At 41.3% G+C, this 24,925-nt stretch overlaps 1 protein-coding gene and 1 long non-coding RNA gene across 2 annotated transcripts in view; both read right to left on the reverse strand.

Annotated features, from left to right (window-relative positions):
* Window positions 1-24,925, reverse strand: part of FOXO1 (forkhead box O1) — a 96,966-nt gene that overhangs the window by 55,898 nt on the left and 16,143 nt on the right. The window lies entirely within an intron of this gene.
* Window positions 13,032-15,494, reverse strand: LOC128313972 (uncharacterized). The gene is made up of 2 exons (XR_008295215.1): window positions 14,015-15,494; window positions 13,032-13,974 (listed from the first exon to the last, which is right to left on the reverse strand). It is a non-coding gene; the product is annotated as an uncharacterized LOC128313972 (long non-coding RNA).

Below are 24,925 nucleotides of genomic sequence, written 5' to 3' on the forward strand. Positions count from 1 at the left end.
ACCCGTCTCTACAGTTGTACAGTCTTCAACAGAATCCAGTGACCAGGACCGACAGGATGGCGCTCCCAGGATTTCAAGTTGCACCCTAATGGCTGGCACCATTAAATGGCTCGTTTTTGTTTTTTTTTTCTAAGCGGCTGTGAAGAGCTTTAACAGACAGAAGAGAAAGTCAATCAAACCCCCTCTTTAAAGAGAAAAAAAAAAACAGAAGGAAAAAAAAAACTAGCATCAAACCCAGCATTTGAACAACTGGCAGTCACCTTTCCTCTACCATGCAACACAGTGGTTTCCAAAGGTATTTTCCAACAGTCTAGTTCCTGATTTCAGTGGCCACTCTGTTTCAGGAATAAGAGCAAACTTCAATACGAAGACGAATGTTGGAAAAGTCCCCGGGAACTAACTCAGCACCAATGGTTATGTGCAAGTTCAGCCGGCCACGCAGGTGCTTCTAAATACCAAAGTGTTTGCTGTATGCTTGGTCCCTACTAGCCCCATGTCCTTCAGTGGCAGAAAATGTTGAGGGCTAGATACATTTAATCATCAGAGTATGTGCTGACCATGAGCTAAGTCCACTTTAGAAAGACGAGGGCACTGATGGGAATGTGACCACCATTTCAAAGCACATCCTGCAGTCTGGTGGCACTGCATTTCATTCATCTGAAAACACTACCCAGAGAGCAGCTCCCTGACTCAAGGTCCCTGGTAACTTAAAAGACTTAAAAATACAGTCAGGCCCCCTCACTTTCCAAATAGGCCAAGTAAGGAACAGAGGGCTCCTTAGAACAAATCTTCACGGAGAGGATGTTGACACTGAGACTGATGCACTGTGCACTCAGCAGAAGCCCCAGGCCCCAGGCCCCTTGGCTGAGAAACACTGCCAAGTATGGTGGCAATACCCTCTTTTCTGCCGGCCAGCCTTCCTGCAGAAAACAGACTATCTGGACAACATTAAACCAGAAAGTCAGGGCAGAAAGAAAATGACGCAAGTCAAAAACTAATCTACAGACACAGAGACCCTCTCAGGCCCTCATGGGGAGCTTGCTAGATTTAAACTCTGTACAAAATAAGGTCAGTTATTCAACCTGTATACCCTGTTTATACAGGTTCTCCTGAGAACCGCATTCCTTCCTAGCTTGAAGACCAGTTTTAAGGAGCTAGGAGACCAATCGGTACACAGCTGAAAAGAGGGGTTTCAAAAGCCTTATGACACAGAAAAGGTGGATGTTCCCAATGACCACCCCAATCACCCCAGTAAGGTAGAAGGCACATAGTGAATTCAGAGGTATAGGAAAAGTATACTCATGCAATAAACAGTTGCTGGGCACCAACTATGTCCTGGGTTCAAAGGAATGAATGTAACAGAAAATGCTTGCCTTCATGGAGCCCAAGCTCTAGAGGGGAGACAGACAAGCAGAATACACGCAGTAGGTCAGGTGGCAATAAACGTCACAATGAAAAATAAAGGAGAGAGGAAAATGGTGGGGAATGTACTGGGGATGGGGGAGATTACAATTATCAACAAAGTGGTCAGGGAAAGTCACATAGAAAGGAGGACATCTGAGTAACAAAGGTGAGGTAAAGAAGTCGGCCGTTCAGACACCTGGAGAAGAGAGTTACAGAGGCAAAGGACAGTGCCCAAGTTCTGGGGCAGAAGGATGCTTGGCCTGTAAGAAGGTCAGTGTGATCAGAAGGATACCAAGGGGAGGGATATGAGGTCAGAGAAATGACTGGGGGGTCAGGCCATCGGAGCCCCATACGTCACTGGAGGAATCTCAGCTTTTTTTTAAAGATTTGATTAATCTCTACACCCAACATGGGGCTCGAACTTACAACCCCTACATCAAGAGTTGCATGCTCTACCAACTGAGGCAGCCAGGCTGATGGGAAGCAAAGGCAGAAGCGGGAACCCAGTTAGGAGACACAACAAGCAACTGGTGAGAAATCATACCGCTTGGACCAGGGGCCAGCAGTAGAGAAGAAAAGTAGAAGGAAATCCGAACATATTTTGAAGGTAGAAAGGGCAGAATTGGCTAATAAAATTGCACGTGGGGTGGAGAGGGAAAGGAAAAAGGTCTTCTTTCTGAATTCAAAAGTATTAGTTGGAATATTTACTTGAATGGAACACAAATATCTTTAGCAGACCATGCTGAATTCTCTCAGAGAGCTCTACAAAGATTCTAATGTTTGAAGAAGTATGAAGGAGAGAGATGGAAATATTGATAAAAAGACAAAAATCAAAACAGGTACCTCTAGAAAGTTCTCGCGAAGGAAATGAGTCTTGAGGATGAAAGAATGTAGGTCTAATGAAGAGTAAGGGAAAAAAAAATTCAGATGAAGAAAGCAAAATACACATGGGTTAGGACAAGAAGTCTATCAGTAAAATCATAGGTAGGAGTAGCAGAAAGGACATTTCGTAATGGAGAGACACTGGATGGTACAAAAAGGGTACGACAGGGAATATTATTTATTGTAAGAGGTAAACGTTAGAAGCTACCACATAGGAGCCTGCAGTACAGAGGGGAGAGATGAATGAAGCTTTGCCTCTGTGCTAAGGACAGAGCAGATCAGTGAGTCAGGGTGGGCACAAGGGTAAAAAAACACAGTAAAATGAAGACCTAAAAGAGACCCAAGGAATGAAAATAATAAACTGGCATTACTTGGTAGTCCGGGTGGGGTCTGGAGGCAGAGGAAATATGTGGAAAAAGCAGCAACTAACCTCCAGTTCCAACTGCAATTCACTGGTACTGGTTGCTCAACTGTTACAGGAAACACAAGACAAATTCCGAGTTTTTCAGGTGTTCTTTTTTCAAGTTATATCCCTTCTGTTCTAGAGTGCCTGCCCTAACACACAAACACATACACAGACATTCCCTACCTACCTTGCCGAATCCAAATCACTTTAAATATTAAAAAAACTTCAGGGGCGCCTGAGTGGCTCAGTCGGTTAAGCATCTGACTTCAGCTCAGGTCATGATCTCACGGTTCGTGAGTTCGAGCCCCGCGTCGGGCTCTGGGCTGACAGCCCAGAGCCTGGAGCCCGCTTCAGATTCTGTGTCTCCCTCGGTCTGCCCCTCCACTGCTTGCACTCTGTCTCTCGCATTGTCTCAAAAACAAATAAACATTAAAAAAATTTTTCTTAAAAATTAGGCAGGGGCGCATGGATGGCTCAGCTGGTTAAGTGTCCAACTTTGGCTCAGATCATGATCTAGTGGTTTGTGAGTTCCAGTCTCCCAGGCAGTCTGCTGTCAGCACAGAGCCTGCCTCGGATCCTCTGTCCCACTCTCTGCCCCACCCCCACTCACTCATGCACTCTCTCTCTCAAAAATAAACTTTTAAAATATAATAAATAAAAAACCTAAACAGACTTTTAAAATATTATATATACAAAAGTACTCATCTTTGCATTGGACACTTCAATTAAAATCTCTACATGGAATCCAAATGGGATAATAGGAAGAGAAACTGTATTTTAGGGAACAGTCTATCCCTAATGAATAAGGGAATAGAAAGGTGAAAGGGTACTAAGAGTACCCTAAGGGTACCACTAAAAGGAAAGGGGACATCATGCAGACCTCAGACTCTTTGGACAGAAAAGAAGACCAAATAACATGTTCCTGGTATCCAAGGGCCAGATGGGAAATATAGCCCCAGTCAGTACAGACAACGGAGCCACAGTACTCAAGCCTCAACAGGCCAGCATCTCTGCTGTCCTCATTTATATTTGGATGAAGGAACAAGAGAAAAAATATCAAATGAGTGGTTAGGAGGAAAAGAAACCATGATCTGAAAATAGAAGAGTCCAGTAATAATGCTGAATGACTAAGAAATTAATTTTTAATTTCAGAGTTTCCTAAGCGATGAAAGCATGGATATTCTATGCCATACACGGCACAACAAATGACATATTTGAAATGATCTGGAGAGAATGAGAGCTCTAGAGTATAAGCCTAAAACTACCATGAACGAGAAATGAAGAGGTCTAGACCTCTCACATACTTTGGGCCACTGAACAAATAACACCACTTCAGCCTCATTCTTTCACGGAAAAAATAGAGACCAATGTGTTAAACACCTGTCAAAATGACAACGTCCACATTTCCAGGTATTTCTTCTTCCAGACAAGTTCAAGAATTAAGAACGTTAAACGTACAAATATAAACACCACTTCATAACAAAATAAAAGCTCTTCATTCTTCTAAGCTCCCAAGAGCTATGTTCCATGTTGCAGGATTATGTTTTGGTGGGTGATTTTGCTCAACTGGATGATGAAGGCAGAGATAATAGAACTTGTCATTTTACTGAAGACCAGAGTTACAAAACTGAAGACGGTATAACACTTGAAACTAAGAGCTTTGGAGACTGGCCTGGATGTGATTCCAGATTGTCCTTTTTATTAACCACATTACTGCCTGAAATACCGAAGCCTTGATTTCCACTTTAAGGAAGGGCAATACTGACATCATCTACTTTATATGGCTTGACTAAGAGTTAGAATTAGATATGCCCTTACCACCTAGTACAAAATAAGCACTAAAAAGCAGCCATCTCATTAGCTCGTCTATACTTAGGCTCAATTTTTACTTCTATTGGCATTCCAGCAGTAGAAAGCAGTAGAAAAAAACAGGGTTCTTCCAAATCCTTAAAATCCTGAAGCACTCTGTGAGACTGGCAGTTGTTCAATATTATTGAATAGCATTACATAATTATTTGTATATGGTATTATAAAAGATTTGTATCCTAATTAATGAGCATGACATTTGTCTCTTTATAGAACAGCCCATATTCCATTAAAGACTTTTCCTTCATTCTAAAATTAAAATCTCAAATTTCACAACTGTGGGAAAATGGTACACTTACAAAGAGGGTGTCTATTAAAACACAAAACAAAACAAAACCAACAACTCTGAAATGGCTAAGTCTCACCATGACACCCTTGAGATACAGAACTCCTGAATACCAGCTCACCCATGAAGTTTCTTTTCTGGCAAAAGGCAAATCTAAATCTGCCTTTCCCAAATCAAAGATACCTACACAAAATCACCATACCTTCTGCCAATTCTGCCTAAATCCACTATTCCCTAAACCCATTTCCTCAACTACAAAACAGGGTTAATAGCAGGTAGTTACTTCAGGATTATATAATGATTAAAGAAAATAATACACATAAAGCGCATAGTTCTTTGCCAAACATACAAAGCGATTAAAAAAACAAAACAAAAAATTAGCTTTTTGTTATTACTACTGAAAAACTTCAACCCTTTGCAAATTATTTCCCAGTTTAATCCTATCTTACCCATTCCCCAAGAACTATTAGAGCTGTAAGTGCGGGAGGGGGAAGGATGCTCTGCACATTAATAATCGCCACTTAAGGGGAGACTCCCCGGGGCATTCTCTGCATCCAGGGTTAGATTCAGAGGTTTAAGCCTATGTCAATCATTTTATTTGGCTTTAAGTATGCTAATGGTTAGCACATTTACACAAATTCTTAACTGAGAGAGTATCTTTTATCAAGAGTACTACTAAATCAAAACAAACAACCTAATTTGCATTTATTCACCTTTCCTTGAATCCTCCAATGGGAAAGTTAAAAAAACAATGAAATGTAGGGGAAAGGGGAAAAGGAACAACGAAAATGGGAAACCGACTTCTGAAAAATAACACAATCATATTGAAATACATGTTTCCAACAACCAAAAACATGACCGTAAAACATTAATCCATTGGTAGGCCACTCCATGAACACAGGCTTTTTCAAGTGACCCTGAGGATCACTGTGGAGCATTAGTTTTTTTTTTTTTTTTTTTTTTTTACTGTTGCCCTTATTAATAAACCTTTTCTCCATCTGTGTGTATACCATGATAACCCAGAGAAGGCAGAGCAGCCAACTTGACAAGAAGCAAAATGAGACCAGCCAGAAAATCAACAATAGAATTAAATTACACTGACAAGTTAGAACGCTGGGTTAAAAATCAAGATGAAATTGAAAGTTCAACAGAATTATAAAACAAAGAGGTAGGTAACAGAAACGTTTGCTGACTGCAGGCTTCAAATGAACCATCACAGTGATACAGATACTCAACAAGCTGTCAGGGTCTTAGGCTGCATTAACCCAAGTATAGTTTTGAGATCACAAAAAATTAAAATCGTATTGTGCTCAGAACTGGCCACGTCATAGCTAGAGGATAGCTGAGCTCTTTATTAGCACGATCTAAGAAGGACAGTGATAAATGAAAGTGCATCCCATAAAAGAAATGGAGGCCAATACTGCAAAGAAGTCCCACATCTCCACAGGAGATGCTGAAAGGAGATATAACCTAATCTCAAGTCTAAGATTTCATGCACCTGGGAATTGTCACCACATTGCAGCCCGATAGTGTCATCCACAGAAAGCAGGTTAGTAGTGCGATCAAAGCTACTGGCAATGAAATCAAAAACACAAGAAACACGGGAGCCTGGGTGGCTCAGTCAGTTAAGCGTCTGACTTCAGCTCAGGTCGTAATCTCACAGTTTGTGGGTTCAAGCCCCACATAGGGCTCTGTGGTGACAGCCCAGAGCCTGCAGCCTGCTTCGAATGCTGCATCTCCTTCTCTCTCTGCCCGTCCCCACCCTCTCAAAAACATTTAAAAAAAAATTTTTTTTTTTTAATTAAAAAAACCCACAAGAAACAACAAGTGTTGGTGAGGACGGAGAGAAAAAGGAACCCTCATGCACTGTTGGTAGAACGCAAACTGATACAGTCACTTTGGAAAACAGTCTGGAGGTTCCTCAAAAAATTAAAAATAGAACTACCCTATAACCCAGCAATCACACTACTGGGTATTTACTTAAAAAATACAAAAACACTACTCCAAAGGGATACATATGTTTATTGCAGCATTATTTACAATAGCCAAAGTATGGAAACAGCCTAAGTGTCCATCAATAAATGAGTAGTTGAAAATGTGGGGGGTGTGTGTGTAATGGAATATTATTCAGCCACAGAAAAGAATGCAATCCTCCCACATGAAACAACATGGATGGAGCTACAGACTAAAATGCTATATAGCATACATACATATAATGTTGGAATTACCCATGCTCCCATCTAATAGCTTTTTGTAAACATGTGAAAGGATATAGAATTACAGGGGCACCTGGGTGGCTCAGTCACCTGAGCATCTGGCGCTTGGTTTTGGCTTAGGTCATGATCTCATAGGTTCGTGAGTTCGAGCCCCACGTCAGGCTCCCTGCTGACAGTAGGAATTCTCTCTTCCTCTCATGCTATCCCTTCTCTGCTCACACACACCAAGTGGGCACAAACGCACACGTTAGTGCGCGCTCTCTCTCTCTCTCTCTCTCTCAAAATAAATAAACTTTAAAAAATATATATGATTACAACTTTCAATGGGATTGTTTCAGTAATGGAAATAACTAGCTCACTGAAGAGTTATGTATAGTTTTTTATGTATGTAACAGTATTTCTGGCAATCTCTTAGGTTGAAAATTTAACAAGGGCAGTTTCAACATTAAACATTTGTGTGTATATCCTAAAGCCCTTTGCCAACCAATTATAAAGCTAAGTTTCAAATGCTATATGCAAGTAACGAAAGTCTGGTAATATATAAAGTTTTGACTGGATAGATTTAAGTCAGTAGACGCCATTAAAGTACCATCTACTGGGATTAAGCGGTTTGTTAGTAAAGATAAAACTGCTTAACGCTTTAAAAATTTTTTTTTCAACGTTTTATTTATTTTTGGGACAGAGAGAGACAGAGCATGAACGGGGGAGGGGCAGAGAGAGAGAGGGAGACACAGAATCGGAAACAGGCTCCAGGCTCTGAGCCATCAGCCCAGAGCCTGACGTGGGGCTCGAACTCCCGGACCGCGAGATCGTGACCTGGCTGAAGTCGGACGCTTAACCGACTGCGCCACCCAGGCGCCCCGAAACTGCTTAACGCTTTAATGCAACAGAATTACCACACTGAATTGAAAGAAAACACAAAATATAATAAATTATCAATCTGGACTCAAAAAAAAAAAAAACAAAAAGAAAATAAAAACATTAGCACAAATACCATACATGTGGCATAGCTAAACTATTATGATCTAGAACCAATTTGGCAGGGCACAAACATACTAATGATTAAATATGCAACGTGTCATCTAAAAACTCTAACTCAAGGGATCTCCTTCCTACTTAAATAAAATAAATATATTATCAACAATTTATACTGCTTGTGGTCTCCAGTGCTAATAGATTACTTTTCCAACAAATCCAGCAAACTCTGACTATTGCTCAATAGGTGCCCACAATTTCCCACCATAACACTTAAAAAGATAAGACTAGATGGGCGCCCGGGTGGCTCGCGTTGGTTAAGCATCCAACTTCGGCTCAGGTCATGATCTCACAGTTCATGGGTTTGAGACCTGTGTCAGGCTCTGTGCTGACAGTTCAGAGCCTGAAGTCTGCTTGGGATTCTGTCTGTCTGTCTGTCTGTCTGTCTCTCTCTGCCCCTCCCCTGCTCAAGCTCTGTCTCTCTCAAAAATAAATAAACATTAAAAAATTTTTTGATAAATAAAATAAATAAACATTAAAAATTTTTTTGATAAATAAAATAAAGTGTTGAATATCTCATGTAATTTACTGAATATTGTACTGAAAGTGAAAAACAGAGTGGTCATATGGGTACAGATGATTATAAGTGTATCTATTGTTTAGCCCCATAATCATGTGGCTGACTGGGAGCCACTGCTGCCCAGCTGGGAAAAGATCCAAATTCAAAATTCAAAGTACGGGTTTCTACTGAATGTGTATCGCTTTCGCACCATTGTAGTGTTGGAAAATCAGAAGTCAAACCATCGTATGTCAAGTGCCATTTGTATTCTACTGAAACAGAGTAACAGAAAAATCCTACCAGCACACGTTCTAGTAATAGGATGTATTCTTAACTAATCCCACTACGTAAAATATTGTAAAAACTTTAAAAGATATTTCCAACTTCCTGACAAAGTTTGCTGAACTTAGGTGGTTATGATGGTTTAGTATAAAGCAATAAACATTTTACAAAATTGAAAATGTAATGCTGTTTCTAAAGCTATCAGTCAGAGATTTCCTGCCCCAAACCGCACAATGTTCTTTGCATCCCAAGGGTTATAAAAATAATTCTATGCCAGTTTTAATACTTTCTTTTAAATAATCTCTGCACCCAACACGGGGCTCGAACTCATAACCCCAATATCAAGAGTCACACGTTCTGCCAACTGAACCAGCCCAGTGCCTCCCATGTCAGTTTAGATTCCCAAGTTTTCTGGATTCAACTATACAGAAGACCCAGAAGTTAACTCCTTGTACTTAGTGAACTATTAAATACCCAGAGAAATAAAAACTAGGCTATATAACAAAGTTGTAAACTCCACCTACACCTCTCTCCCTTCCAAATGTCTGTTTTCTGAGTTGTGGAAAGATGCCTAGTTTCATGGCAGACATGAACTTCCCTAAAACTAGGTAGCCAGACTCTGCCACCCAAGACGACATTAGCCTTGATTCCTTTCAGGCAGCAGACAAACTTCCCTCCATCCAAAGATGGAGGGCTACCAGCTGTCAACAGGCACCCAAGGGGGACACTTCACTAGCAACTGCCATTCGTGCAACAAACTTCTGTCTTCTATCCATCTGGCCACAAGGTTCAAAGCCCCTAACATTTCACAACCAAATCTTTCTACACAAAGTTAGCACCTGCCAGAGGCATATGGCGTCAAGAATTAAGAAATGCATATATATGACTTGGGGACATGAACCTGCCCTTGCCCAATCTTTCTTTACTCCTCCCTCCTCTTTATTTCAATTTGCTAGATCATGAGTGTTTCCAGAACCCTGCAATCTCCTCTGCTCTTCCCCAGTTCCATCCACAGCCAAGCAATTCTATTAGCATTTCCTCCACCCTAACCTAGACCTGAAATCACAGCAACAAGGCCGCTGCCCCAGACCGTCTCTCTATCACCCCTGAACCCTGTGTGTTCATCTTCCCTGAGCCCTGAGGAATCACTTCAACAACTTGCTCAAAAACCTCTGACATTCTCTAAACTAGCCACTGTGTGTTCTCTCGAACTGTCAACGGCATGAAAGATGAAAACTGAGGAACTGTTCCAATCAAAGGGGACTGAAGAAAGGTAATACCTAAAAGCACTATGGGACCTTTCACTGGATCCTGTTCCAGGAGCAAAAGAAAACTGCTATTAAAGATGTTACTGAGAAGCTGTCAAAAAGGAACATGGAATTTAAAAATGGGATAAAAAGCACCATGTTAATGTTAAATTTGGGAAGACACCTGGCTCAGTCCATAGAGCATGCAACTCTTGATCTCGGGGTCATGAGTTCAAGCCCCACACTGGGGGTAGAGATTACTTTTAAAAAAAAAATCTAGGGGCGCCTGGGCGGCGCAGTCGGTGAAGCGTCCGACTTCAGCCAGGTCACGATCTCGCGGTCCGGGAGTTCGAGCCCCGCGTCAGGCTCTGGGCTGATGGCTCGGAGCCTGGAGCCTGTTTTCCGATTCTGTGTCTCCCTCTCTCTCTGCCCCTCCCCTGTTCATGCTCTGTCTCTCTCTCTGTCCCAAAAAATAAATAAACGTTGAAAAAAAAAATTTTTTTTTTTAAAAATCTAAAGAAAATAAGTAAAATAAACATTAAAAAATTTAAAAGGGGGGGGGGGGCGCCTGGGTGGCTCAGCTGGTTAAGCGTCTGACTTCAGCTCAGGTCATGATCTCAGTTTGAGTTCAAGCCTAGCATTGGGCTCTGTGCTAACACTCAAAGCCTGGAGCCTGCTTCAGATTTTGTCTCCCTCTCTCTCTCGGCCCTCTCCCCAACTCGTGCTCTGTCTCTCAAAAGTAAATAAACGTTAAAAACATTTTTCTTTTAATTGTTTAAATAGAACAGGGAGACAAAATGGTAAGTTCCCTAAATGTGCTAGCTGTACCAATGTTACGTAGGAGACTACTCTTGTTCTTTGGAAATATACCCTGCAACATGAAGGGATGAAGCCAAGAAGCCAACACCATTTACATAAGCTACTCCGGAACAGGTCAGGGGAAAATGTTTGTATAAAATGTATGTCCATATAAATACACACATACAAATGCACAGATCCATAAGAATGCAAGCAAATGTTAAAAATTGATGCATCTGGATAAAGTGTACACAGAAATTCTTTATATTTTTAAGCTTACATTTTTAAAATATTTCCAAATTAAAAAAAACATTTTTTAAAGTCCTTTGAAGGTGCATAAGGAAGTTTTTCAGTGATAGATAACGTTCATTATCTTGATTGTGGTAATGTTTCGTAAGTGTGTATGTACGTATCAAAACCTATCAAATTGTGTACTTAAAATAAATGCAGTTTATGCCTGTGAGTTATACCTCAGAAAGCGGTTTCTTAACAACACACACACACTGGAAGCCTTCTGAGGGTTTCAGTGTTCATAGGCTCTCTGACAACCTGTCTTAACACACCTTGTAACCGTGTGGCCCTCTTGTCCCTGCACTCTTCACCCCTCTTTCCCACAATCCTGAAGAACTCGCTGTATTATCTGAGCTTGTCTTTCTTCTCTTTGTTCATTCTACTACTGTTTCCTGGAAAAGGATTAAGAGAATTTGGACTCACGCAGGCTAGACTCAAATCTGTATCAAGTCAGTTCAAATCTAAGCTGCACCAACAGTAAGTAAATAAATAAACAAAACTTAAAAAGTCTAAACTGCATCAGGTCACCTCAAATCTAAGCTGTATCAAGTGCTCAATGAGAAGCCCAGTCCCTCATCTGTGAAACAGAGATTAGGGTCACCTGCTGACAAGATGCAGAAGGGAACTGGCAGGGCGACTGAGGTCCAAGTAACTGAGGAGGAAAGTATGACAGTGCTGCATAAACTGAAATAATACAAAATAACAGAGTTGAGTGCCATTACCTCGACGCATCTAAAGCCCTGCAGGCTCGACCTTCTTCCCCAAGTTTCCCCCCAGGCACCTGCTTGGAAACACTCCCCTCTCCCCTGAATTCAGACAGTACTATCACAGATACTTTGCAAGGACACCTACAGTCTACCACATTCATCAAAGTGCACCTCCTGAAGGAGATACACCTATGCAAACAAGTGTAACAACCTCATCTTTATGTGCCGGCTGTGCTTCCAAGAGCTCAATATCTGAGGTCACTAACACACAAACTACAGAGATTAGACTGTAATCACTTAAGGGGCGCAGCCAGTAAGTGGCAATGAGTGGTCCTAGTTCTAAGCTGCCTACGACTTCATTCACAGTCTGTAGAGACGAGGCTGGGTGTGAGGCCCACCCACCAGAGGCCCTCCTTTCACATTTTGGGCTGTGGGCCACAGCTAAAGCCTGGGAAGAGACCACAGACCCAGTTTCCCTACAGGGCACTGGCTCCACATGACTCTCCCGGGGCACTGTGTTCTGTAAGAGGAAGCTACAGACGATAGGATTCAGGGCGATTCAGTGAGTGCTGGTGCAGTGAGCATACATCATTCTGAAACCAGAGGACCTAGAAGGCAGATAGGAACTGGTGATCAGGAAGGCTCCAGAAACACGTAGCGGGTTTATGCTTTTCTCATGCTCAGCACTCAGGCTGTCAGTATGTAGTGTGAGAACAGCCTTTAGTTAGGTCACGTTTAGTATGTTTAACTTACTAAATAGTGCTTACCACTTAAAAATAAAATTGATAAGGAGCCCCTGAGTGGCTCAGTTGGTTGAGCCTCTGACTCTTGGTTTCGGCTCAGATCATGATCTCATGTTTGTGAGTTTGAGCCCCACATCGGGCTTGTGCAGAGCCTGCTTGGGATTCTCTCTTTCTCTCTCTCTCTCCCTCCCCTGCTCACACTCTTTCTCTCTCTCTCAAAATAAATAAACTTTAATTAAAAAAAAAATGATAGGGGTGCCTGGGTGACTCAGTTGGTTAAGTGTCCAACTCTTGATTTTGACTCAGGTCATGATCTCCTGTTTCTTAAGCACTGCTTGTGCTCTCTGTCTCAAAATAAATAAATGTTTGTTTTTGTTTTTTTTTTAAACCTGATAACAGTAGGGTTCCTGGGTGGCTCAGTGGGTTGAACATCGGACTACGGCTCAGGTCATGATCTCACAGTTCATGAGTTCGAGCCCCATATCGGACTCACTGCTGTCAGTATGGAGCCCACTTTGGATCCTCTGTCCCTTTGCCCTCTGCCCCTCCCCGGCTTGTGCTCTCTCTAGAAAATAAACATTAAAAAAAATTTGTTTTAAAAACTGGTAATACCTCCTACCTTTCTACCTCCAAAAATTAAGAGAAGGGGGTTTTGAAACATAATTAGGTGAACCAGGAACCCCAGACCTCCCAAAATGCTAGGCATTTTGTTCTAGGAATTCAAGCACTATTAATTTAACAGCAAGGGGAACTGAAACCCTGAGATTCTCTGATTATACCGAAAATCTGCATGTAGTTTATACACACCCAAGGCAAGGGGAATCCTTCAAAACAGTCTGGGCTGTTTTGTTTTCGTTCCTACTAAAGAGCAAAACTTACTTGACAATACTAGAAAAACCAGGAAAAGGCTTGTCATCTAATGATTGGTCTGGTAAACAAGAAAAGGGCCTAAAACAATCTTATTTTTCCTTGAGGTACTGTGAAGGCTACACGCTTTGGCAACACCACTCTGTCATTTTATGTGTTTAAATCTTTCAAATTTCTTAAATGGGAGGGAAACTGCCTGGAGATACCACACTAAGCTCCCCTCCCGGCACACAGCATTCAGCTAGAGTGTGGTTCAGAAGAGAACAAAAGGGACAATGCCGCCACACAGGTGTGACTTCCGATTCCCAAAGAGGCTTGCTGAGGGGGACTTCTCTGCCTGACATAAATTACGCTGTGGAGATAGATCAGTGAGAAAGAATGAAGCCATTATGATGAATAAGGAAAAATGAAGAGGATGCAAATTAATTAACTGCCCGAGTCTTTGCTCCAGAGTTCCCACTCCTCTGGGGCCAAGAGAGGGCCACTCCTCTGGGGCCAAGAGAGGGCGGCTGGGAGTCCACGGAGGAGGAGGAGGCGGGGGAGGCAGCACCGGGGTGAAGGGCTCCCTGCCACAGGCTTTTAAGCGCCAACCTCGCAGCGTAACCGAAGCAGACCGAACCACCGGAGGACACGCTGAGAGCCACCAGTCCACAAAACATGAATATGGCTTCACTCAAAAGGTCAAACACCTCAATGTAAGAACTAATGCCATTCAACTCGTAGAAGAAAACACAAGTAGGGATCCTTGCGACCTTGGAATAGGCAATAGTTTCTTAGACACAACACCAAGCGTATAAGCAACAAAAGAAAAAAAAACATAAATTGGATCCCATCAAAAACTTCTTAAAACTCGTAATTCAAAGAACACCACTATCCCCTCTACAATCCCCGTTCATGGCAGCATTATTCACAGTAGCAAAAACTGGGCGCAACCCAAGTGTCCCTTGGCAGATGAATGGAAATGGGGTATATACACGCAAGGGATTATTATTCAGCATTTAAAAAAGCACATTCTATTACATGCTACAGTATGTGCTTGAAGACATTATGTTAAGTGAAATAAGCCAGTCACAAAAGGACAACCGTATAATTCCCTTAGTGAGGTGCACAGAGCAGTCAAATTCAAAGACACAAAGTAGAATGGTAGTTGACAGGGGCTAGGAGGTAGGAAGGTTGGGGGTTACATTCAATGTTCAGTTTTGCAAGATGACAAGAATACTGGAGACGGACGGTGGTGATGGCTACACAACAGTGTGACAATACTGAATGCCAAGGAACTATGTACGCTTAAAAATGGTTAAGGTGGTAAGTTTACGTGTAGTGTACCGCAATTTAAAAAAATAAAAGAAAAAACACTAAGAAAGTGAAAAGACAATCCACAGAATGGGAGAAATTATTTGCAGATCATATACATGATAAGGGATTTGTATCCAGGTTAAATAAAAAACCTTAAATCTCAAGAACAAAAACATAAATAGGGGCACCTGGGCGGCTCAGTCGGTCGAGCATCTGACTTCGGCTCAGGTCATGATCTCGCGGTCTGTGAGTTCGAGCCCCACGTCAGGCTCTGGGCTGACAGCTCAGAGCCTGGAGCCTGTTTCAGATTCTGTGTCTCCCTCTCTCTCTGCCCCTCCCCAGCTCATGCTCTGTGTCTCACTCGGTCAAAAATAAATTAACCTTAAAAAACTAAAAAAAATAAAAATAAACATAAATAACAATTTATTTAAGATTTTATTTTTAAGTAATCTCCACACCTAACATAGGGCTTGAACCCACAACCCTGAGATGGAGTCACACACTCCACTGACTGAGCCACCCAGGGCCCCAAATAACACAATTTTAAAATGGGTAAAGGAGGGGTGCCCGGATGACTCAGTTGGTAGTACACGGGGCTCTTGATCTAGAGATTACGAGTTCAAGCCCATGTTGAGGTTGAGCACAGAGCCTACTTTAAAAAAAAAAAAAAAAAAATGGGTAAAGGATCTGAATAGACATTTCTCCAAACAAGATATACAAATGGGCAATAAGCACATGAAAAGATGCTTAACAACATTCACCATCAGAAAAATGGAAAACAAAACCACAATGAGATACCACTTCATATCCACTAGGATGGCTAGAAACACAGTAACAAGTATCGAGGATATAGAGGAATTAGAATCCTCATACCCTCTTTGTAGGGATGTAAAACGGTACAGCCATTTTGGAAAAGTTTTGCGGTGCCTTGAGGTACTTGGGTGGCTCAGTTGGTCAAGCGTCTGACTCCTGATTTCAGCTCAGGTCATGATCCCAGGGGTTATGGGATGGAACCCGCATCTTAAGAATTAAGATTCTTGCTTTCCCTCTGCCCCTCTCCCCAGCTCACGCATGCTCTCGCTCTCTCTCAAAAAAAAAAAAAAAGTTTGGCAGTGCCTCAAAAGATTAAAAAAGGATTACCAAATGACCCCGCAATCTGACTCCTAGGTATATATCCAAGCCAAAAGAAATGAAAACACGTGTCCACACACAAAAAAACTGTACATGACCACAGAACATTATTCATAATCACCAAAAATTGCAAACAACCCAAAGGTCCAGCAACTGATAAATAAAAAGCAGCATATCCCTACAATAGAATCCTATCTGGCCGTAAAAAGGAATAAGGTACTAGCACATGCTACAACATGGATGAACCTTGAAAATGTTATGTCAAGTGAAAGCCAGTCACAAAAGGTTGCATATTATATGATTCTATTTATATGAAATGTCCAGAATAACAAAGTCCGTAAAGACACAAAGCGGATAAATAGTTAGTGGCTTAGGGCTGGAAGGTAGGAGGCAAGTAACTGGCAACGGTTATAGTTTTTTTTTTTTTTCCTTGGGGGGGGGGTGATAAAAATGTTCTAAAATTAATTATAGTGATGGTTACACAATTCTGTGGATATAATAAAAATCATTGAATTGTACTCTTTAAATGGGTTAACTGTACGCTATGTGGATTATAACTCAACAAAGCTATTATGAAAAAATATGAATGTGGATGTCCATCCATTCCATACCTAAAAGAAAATCAGGTCAGAGTAACTCTCGAGTGGAAAAGGAAAGAATTCACAAGGCTCCTTACAATCAGGTAACAATAGCCCGGGTATATGTACATCAGTGGAAATGCCTACTGTATGTATTATGCCGAGCACCTAGGGTCATAAAAATAAAGTTGCAAAAGTACTGTACCAAGTAAAACACTCACTGTATTAAGATTGGAGACTTAATTAGGAAAAGTTTCCTTTACAATCTAGGATTTGACAATAGCTCTTCAACATCAAACTATTTGCCCACATGAGAGATAGGTATGGGACAGGATAACAAGGCTGGATGTACCAGCTATATGATTTGACAGCAAAATGTATAAAAGCTCCACTTTTCTAATAAAACTACCCAGGACAAAGTCCCCTGAGAGTTTTCCCAATGACATCACAAAGCCTTGGTCCATGTTGGGAGTAATCTGCAGGAGAAGACTCCACAATTTAACTAGTTCATGTTTATACAACCACATATGTGCACATATAATTGTCTTGCCACATAGGTAATAACAAATCTCACTTAGACATTAATAAATGAGCAGTCTGACATTCAATAAACTGAACATAAACCTAAGAAGCTGCAAAGAAAATGTACAACTTATAAGTCACTCTAGTATTACTAAGAAAAGTGGCTTTGGTCTTAATTTCTAGAATAGAAGAAACCTCTACAAATTCATTGTGAATTTAACACCATTCACTAAAATCTAAGCCTCTAAACCTAACTCACAACATTCATGAACCATAACCAATTAAGTATATAAATCATCTACCTTATGGGTCACCTGGCCTTGTTCTATCTGCCTGAAATGAAGTGTTAGACATCAGAAATGCTTACAAGAAAGAGCCTTCAATCAAGAAACCATAAAGCCTAATGCCATGTTAACAACAACAACAACAAAAAGTTTAGGAAAAGAGCGGTTCGCATTTCACTGTTTCCACAATTCCTCCTAGGAAGAAAGGAGGAGTAAATTAAAGATGATAAAACTTTTCTGTAGGCTACCAAGTATCTGCAGCTCTGGAGAACCATTACACTATAAGCTCTTAATATTTACAAAAAATTCAATTAAGTTTCTAATAAAAGGCGCTTTAATACAAAAGGGCAACATTTAAAGACTTAATTTATAGTTTAATTCTGCAACCCATGGGAACAAGGAAAAGGTATTTTTATACACCACCAAGGCCATTTAAAAAGAAAAAAGAAATCACCACAATCCAGTTTTTTACTCAGCTTCATAATCTGCTCATCAAACACTACTGACATTTCTGTAATCAGGTTTATTATAATCCTTGAACAAATACCCTGTTAAAACTATCATGAAAATATTTTTATGACAATCTGACAGAGTATTTGTAAACCAAGGACAATTTAGAAGATGTAATGTCTGGGTAACCGCTTTAACTCTATTTCTCTCACTGCCCTCCACAATTGGGCAGGGCCGGGCGCCTCCTCCAGGAAGGGCCTCTGGCCATCAGCCACACCCTCTGATGAGGAGGATGGCTGCCAATCTTTCACCCTCCACTGGGGGTTTACCCTACCCACTCTCAGGGGTGTGAGTGGTCCTGACCACCGGGATGTCCCAACTACTGCCCCCTCCCAAGGACCCAGTATATGCATCTCAGGACCAAAGTAGCACATGTCTGTGCAAAATGTCAGTTAAACATCAGAGGGGTGGAGGCACCTGGCTATTCAGTTGGAAGACTCTTATTAACCTCGGGGTGTGAGTTTGAGCCCCACATTGGGTATAGAGATTACTCAAATAAAACTAAAAAACAAAAACAAAAACAAAAACAAAAAACATCAGGTGGGTCAGTTAAACCCATTTACAACTGCCACAAGCTATACAATCTTGGGCAAGTTCTTCTAACTGTCTGGGTCTCCTGGTGATAGTACTCACTTGGAACGGTTGCCATGAGAACAAAAGAGCATCTCTACAACAATCCTAGCACTGTATCTGGCACCAAGTAGAAGCTGAATAAACAACACATCTCTTAAACAATCAGAAACAACGGCATTTCTTGAGTCCAGACAATGTACCAGGCACTATTCTACAAGCACTTCAAATGAATTAACTAGTTCTCCCAACAACCCTCTCTCATTATTATCCCAGCTTATAGATGAGGAAACTGAGGCATACAGATTAAGAACTTCACAACTGGAGAAAGACTGGATTCAAAAATCAGACAGACAGCAGCTTGCCTTGTAGCTGTGGTCACATGCAATGGCGGCTGATGCCAGTATAGACGCTTACAACAGGTCCACGTGGGGATTTTACCCTTGACTTGAGTCTTCCCATCTGTCAAATTTTACCCAACTCAAAAAATGTCAATCTCCTTCCTGTTTTCGGCCTTCCATGAACTGTTCTATGCTGAAGTAATGATAATAGCAACCGTTTATAAAACTTCCTCCATGCCAAATACTGCACTGAACAGTCCGTATTTTAAGGAATTCTCACAACTTCTAAGAGAATTGCTAGTCACATTTTTCAGATGAGAAAACTACAACACAGTGAGGTGGGTTGCTCAAGTGACAAAGCTGTTAAGTACAAAAGGCAGGATTTGACCCAGGCAGTGTGACCGGCAAAACCCAAGCTCTTGGCCCCTCAGGTATACTGACTTCTCAGCAACTATTAACTTTATGAGAATAACTTAAATCTGTGGTTTAGATAACCAATACTACAGAATTTCAGAAATATTTTGTTTCTCTATAAATCAATTACAGGCAAGTCTAAAATTCTGAAGCATTTTAGACTCATTTCCAAGTTACAATACACGTTTTTACCACCAGTCCACCTACTTCATTAATAGTGGTATGTCTGCCTACTTTAATTGTATTTTTTGCTTTTTAATTCTTGAAACTTGTTTTTCTACCAGCACAGTTCAGTGGCAGAAAGGACTGGGATACTCTCTTCCTTTCTAAATTTAAGAAATCGTATGGATTAGGTTAGGTTAATACAATAACAGTGAACCTGGTAATTTAAGGACCTAATAATTTAAATGGTTGCTCTAGAAAACCATGTGAAGCCAGATGAGAACCTCTGATGATGACATCATCATCATCATATAACTTACAGAGGAATATTAAAGTAATATGAGGAAGTCATCACATGAAAGAATAAAAATAGTGTTCATATCCTCACCAAGAAAAATGTAATGTGGGGCGCCTGGATAGCTCTGTTAGTTAAGAGTCCAACTCCTGATTTAAGCCAGGTCATGATCTCACAATTCATGGGTTCGAGTCCCGCATCGGGCTCTGTGCTGGCAGTGTGGAACCCACTTAGGATTCCTTCCTGGCCCCCCGACACTCCCCCACTCATGCTGTCTCTGTCTCTCTCAAAATAAATAAACTTTTAAAAAAATTTTTAAAAACTAAACAAACATTAAAAGAAAAAGAAAAAAATGTAATGTGTTATTTTCCAAATGTCTGTTTTCATGCCCCCTTATGTGTGAGGAACTATACTCAGGTGTTTCCCAGGACCAGGAAAGAGCAGGCAAGAATTCTGCCCCAAAGAGCTCTCGCAGTCAGATGATACACAGGAAGCAAGAGACAAATACAGAAATTCCATGAGAAAGCACACCTGTTATGAGGAATCCAAGGAAAGAGAGAGATCCCATTCAACTGGAGGAAATCAAAAAAAGCTTCATAAAGGAGGTGGCAAAAGAGGTCACGTGGGAGGAGGAAGGAAGCACAGTGTGAGCAATGCCCATTCCGTGAAGGCGGAAGGACTGGGCCTGGGATGAGCGCTTTGCTAATATACATCTGGGGGACCTAAGATCTCAGAGGACAGCAAGTGTCCTGAGAAAACTCTTGCCCTCTTAGAGACAACGATGAGAAAAATTGAGGCAAACTCTATATTCACGCCAGTCTAAGTTTTGCAGTCACTTAGTAATCAACAAATAAGGGGATTTTAGTCCAAGAGAAATATATAAGGTAATTTTGCACAGAGCAGGGTTTCTCAGCCTCAGCAGTACTGGCATTTGAGGCCAGATCATTCTGTTAGGGGGCTGTCCTTAGCACTGCTGAATGTTCAGCAGCAACCCTGGCCTTTCTCCTCTGTAGGCCAGTAGTGACCCCCTCCCACCCCATTCTGACAACCAAAAGTATTTCCCCAATTGCCAAATGTGCCCGGGGCAGGGGGTCAAAATCCTCCCCAGTTGAGAACCACTGGCCTAGACTTTTGTATAAGAATGTAGAAATACTTACAAGTTTTTTCCTTTCTCCCTTCTACCTGAAAAATCTCTGCAAATAAAATGGATGGAGGACACGGGAGACAGCACCCTGTCTTATGCAGCAACCCCAATCTCTTGGCCCTCACAGCCATCCCAGGAAGTATTCTTCTCATTTTAGAGATGAAGAAACCTATACCTAGATATGAACTTGTCCAAAGTTCTAAGTTCAACAAGACTGAATAAATCTGGTGACAAGACTCAAGGTTCTAAACATTACTTATTGACCCAAAGGAGCCCTTTAACTTAAACAGATATCACTTTAATAAAAAAAAGTAAATATTAATCATCTTCTACACAATCTCACGCTAAATTGGCACAAATCCTGTCCACCTATTATGAACTATTTGTTCAGGAAAATCTAAAATGCCACCACTTCATACAAGGAACATACAAAAGCAGTTCAAAGAAAGAATCGCTGTAGGCTGACATGATTTCTTAAGGGCTATATAGGAATGAACACTCTTTGAAAGCAGGATCCAAAAACAAGTAAGTAGCACCTGACTCTGAAGCCCGGACTATCACTGCCTCTGAACCACGCTACTCTCTCCATGCATCTTGCAAAACAAAACCAAAAGGCTTTCTCTAAACAAGGGAAATCCCAGGAGTTATACAGGCCAACTGATGATCTAGCAAGAAGGGCAGCTTTGGCATTCTGCAACTCCTACAATGCCAGGAGGATGGTCTGGAGCAAGCACAAGGCCTTCCTTGGCCTTAGTTTCCTACCCATGCAATGGAGATACGGCCAAATGGTAAGGAAGACTAACCAGCACTTAGCAAAGTTTGGATGACAGCTTAATTAAGAACTTTACCTCATCCTTGCCCCTTAAATGAGGACACAATAATCTTTCTGAAGCTTAAGCTCACACCAAGAGCAGTCTTTTTTTTTGTCCAAATGGGTATTTGTTCTATTTGTCAACCAAAGAGCATCAGCAAGCCAAGTCTATCTCCCTGTGAAAGTAAGTACTTTTCTTCCTAAGCAGTGTGTGGAGGGAGTTACAGAGCCCATAGTACGAGAGACTAGAGTCCACTCATCCACATACTGAGAACACGGGGCAACTCCTTTTGGCCATACCGTAAGCCATGTCTAGGTCACTTCGCCAGCCCCTCCCAACCACTCATTAATCATCACTACAAATGCACTCCCTCCTCTCCTCAGAGGTGCAGAAAATCCACTAGCCCAAAGGTTTTCTATATCAAAGTACTTTGTCGTCTTTAAGAATCTAGTTAACTAGTTGGATGGGCCGACAGAATTTGTCTTGGGACTGCCAGTATGTGCATTAACCATTTAGATTCTGTTAATTAACTTATCATTTATCCATTAATTTTATTCTTTGTATTTCCAACTTTAAATTGAAGTCCTAGTTTTTTCTTCCAAGATTCCAAAGGTAATCATGCTCTCTGATGTAGTACAGTGAAGTGGTTAAGAACCTGAGATCTGCAATAATAACCCACTGACCTCTTGGTTCCACCACTTACTATGTGACATTGGGCAAATTAACTTTGTGCCTCAGCTTCCTAATCTAAGGACTGGGGATAGAGGAGCACCTGGTTGGCTCAACCCAAGGAGCATGCAACTCGATCACGGCTACGAGTTCGAGCCCATGCTAGGTATAGTGATTGCCTCAATGAATAAATAAAAACTTTACAAAATAATAATTAAAAAATGGGGATAGCAACAATACCTACCTGGTATGTTTATGTAATTAAGTAATAAACATAAAGTCTAATTCCAGTCCTCTTCTCCTCCCTATAATAGTGTAACTAATCAGGGGCGCCTGGGTAAGTGTCCGACTTTGGCTCAGGTCATGATCTTGCAGTGCGTGGGTTTGAGCCCCACATCGGGGTCTGTGCTGATAGCTCAAGAATCTGGAGCCTGCTTCAGATTCTGTGTCCCTCTCTCTCTGCCCCTCCCCTGCTCGTACTCTCTCTCTCAAAAATAAACAAACATTTAAAAAAATTAAAAAAAAAACCAGTATAACTAATCAACACTTGCTTTAATCCCATATTCTCTCTCAAATAGGAATGGAAAACCACAAAGTTCATTTTCATTTCAAAAACTTTAAATGCTTCTAATGTGTTTGTTGCTTAAAATGTGAAAAGTCAGTCAAAAATAAAGAAAAAATAGGGGCGCCTGGGTGGCCCAGCTGGTTGAGCATCCAGCTTCCGCTCAGGTCACAACCTCATAGTTTGTGAGTTTGAGCCCCACGTTGGACTCTGTGCTGACAGCTCGGAGCCAGGAGCCTGTTTCAGATTCTGTGTCTCCCTCTCTCTCTGCTCCTCCCCCGCTCGTGCGCGCGCTCTCTCTCTCTCTCTCTCTCTCAAAAATAAATACTAAAAAAAATTTTTTTAAATAAAATAAAAAATAAATTACTTATATTTATACAATCCAAATACGACCCACCATTAACATCTGGATATACTTCCTTCCAGATATTTCACATGATCTGAAACTGAAAGATATATCATACAGTCAGATCAGTTTACATACAATTTTATATTCTGCTTTCCCATGTTGCTGGGTATTTTCCCATGCTATCAGAAGCTCTTCCAAAACACAAAACAAGTCTTTCAGAATGTCCCTATCAAATCTGTTACAGCATTATTAGGAAAGATAGGTATTTTGGCTCTCTCTTTGGTTCTGATCTGCGCTTTTTATCTCAAAATATTCTACATAATCCAGAAGCCCATAAATAAAAATATGAAAGCCCCAGATGCTCAGCTACTTTGAATTTTAAGGCCAAGAATTTTGGCTAATGCTAAAATGTGTGATACTGCATAATTATATAGCTCCTGCTCTGAACACCTCCATTTGCCCTGCAAGTACTTCCCTGTGGTATCACTAACCCCACTTTACAGATCAAGAAGTTAATAGAGCAGTGATGTGACTTATCTAAATATGAATTATCTGGTTACCAATCTAAAAACAGAATCCAGGGATCCTAATATTTACTGCAAAATCATAAACCTGGGAGAGGCTCATGAAGGCACTATAAAAAGCCAATGTTAGAGGGAATTCTGATGAGAATCAGTTCTCAAACATGCTGGTGATCTAAGAACATCTTCCCAGGGGTGTTAGAAAATATATCTAACCGAAGATCTCCAAGCAAGTTTTGTAGACACTAGCACTGGCTGGCCAATTATCACTGTCCAAAATTACAGGTGGGAAAACCGAGGCAGAAGGAAACTGAAACACACATCCCCAACATTTTGCGATCAAGACAGGGCTAGTCTTCCTTTCCCATCTCAGCTCAGCCCAAAAGAAGCCAGGTAAGTAGGCCAAGTTTCCATGTAGACTGACAAGGAGAGCAGGGATTTCACTGCTCTGAACAGGAAGAAAAATGGTAGGAGGTATTGGGGAGATGATGACGAAGGGAGAGAGGGCAACGAGAAAACAGAAATAGGATGAGTACCCAATCCAATGAGGTTGATGTAAGATGTGCGTGGGTCCCAAAGCATGTACCAGGTCACACATGCAGGGTTGGCTCAGACACTTCCCAAGCAGTGTACAGGGGCTGGAGAACCCAGCTCCATAAGCCTGGACTGACAGAGTCAAATCTCTGTAACCAACAGATAAAATGTCTATGGAATTATTCACCCAGAACACAGGGATGGCATCCCTGATCATCCTCATCAAGGCACAAAAACCATGCAATCCTGAGATTTTTAACTCCTTTTACTAATGTGGAGACTCTGGTAATGTAGAGACATGTCAGAATGTGAAGTCAGCTAACACCACCCATCACCAAGTCAATAATTTCCACATTTAACACAGATGGAGCGGAAAGACTACAAAATCTGCTAAGCCTGATTATGCCTACAGAGTTCGAGATTCGCCACTGAACAGCATGAAGATACACTTTTAGTTCAGTGAAAACAAGTGATGACAACATGCACCTAGAGGGGCGCCTGGCTGGCTTAGTCAAAAGAGCATGCAAGTCTTGATCTGGAGGTGAGGAGTTTAGGCCCCACACTGGGTTACAGAGATTACTTGAAAATAAAAGGCACCTAGAATTAACACTGATATGGCTATAATTACTCATCTTATCCCTTGGTACAGTTCTCTCTTCCCAAAAGTCAAATATAGGTTAACTATACATCACATAATGGGAT

This window comes from Acinonyx jubatus, chromosome A1 (assembly GCF_027475565.1).
Source record: "Acinonyx jubatus isolate Ajub_Pintada_27869175 chromosome A1, VMU_Ajub_asm_v1.0, whole genome shotgun sequence".
Classification (NCBI taxonomy): domain Eukaryota; kingdom Metazoa; phylum Chordata; class Mammalia; order Carnivora; family Felidae; genus Acinonyx; species Acinonyx jubatus.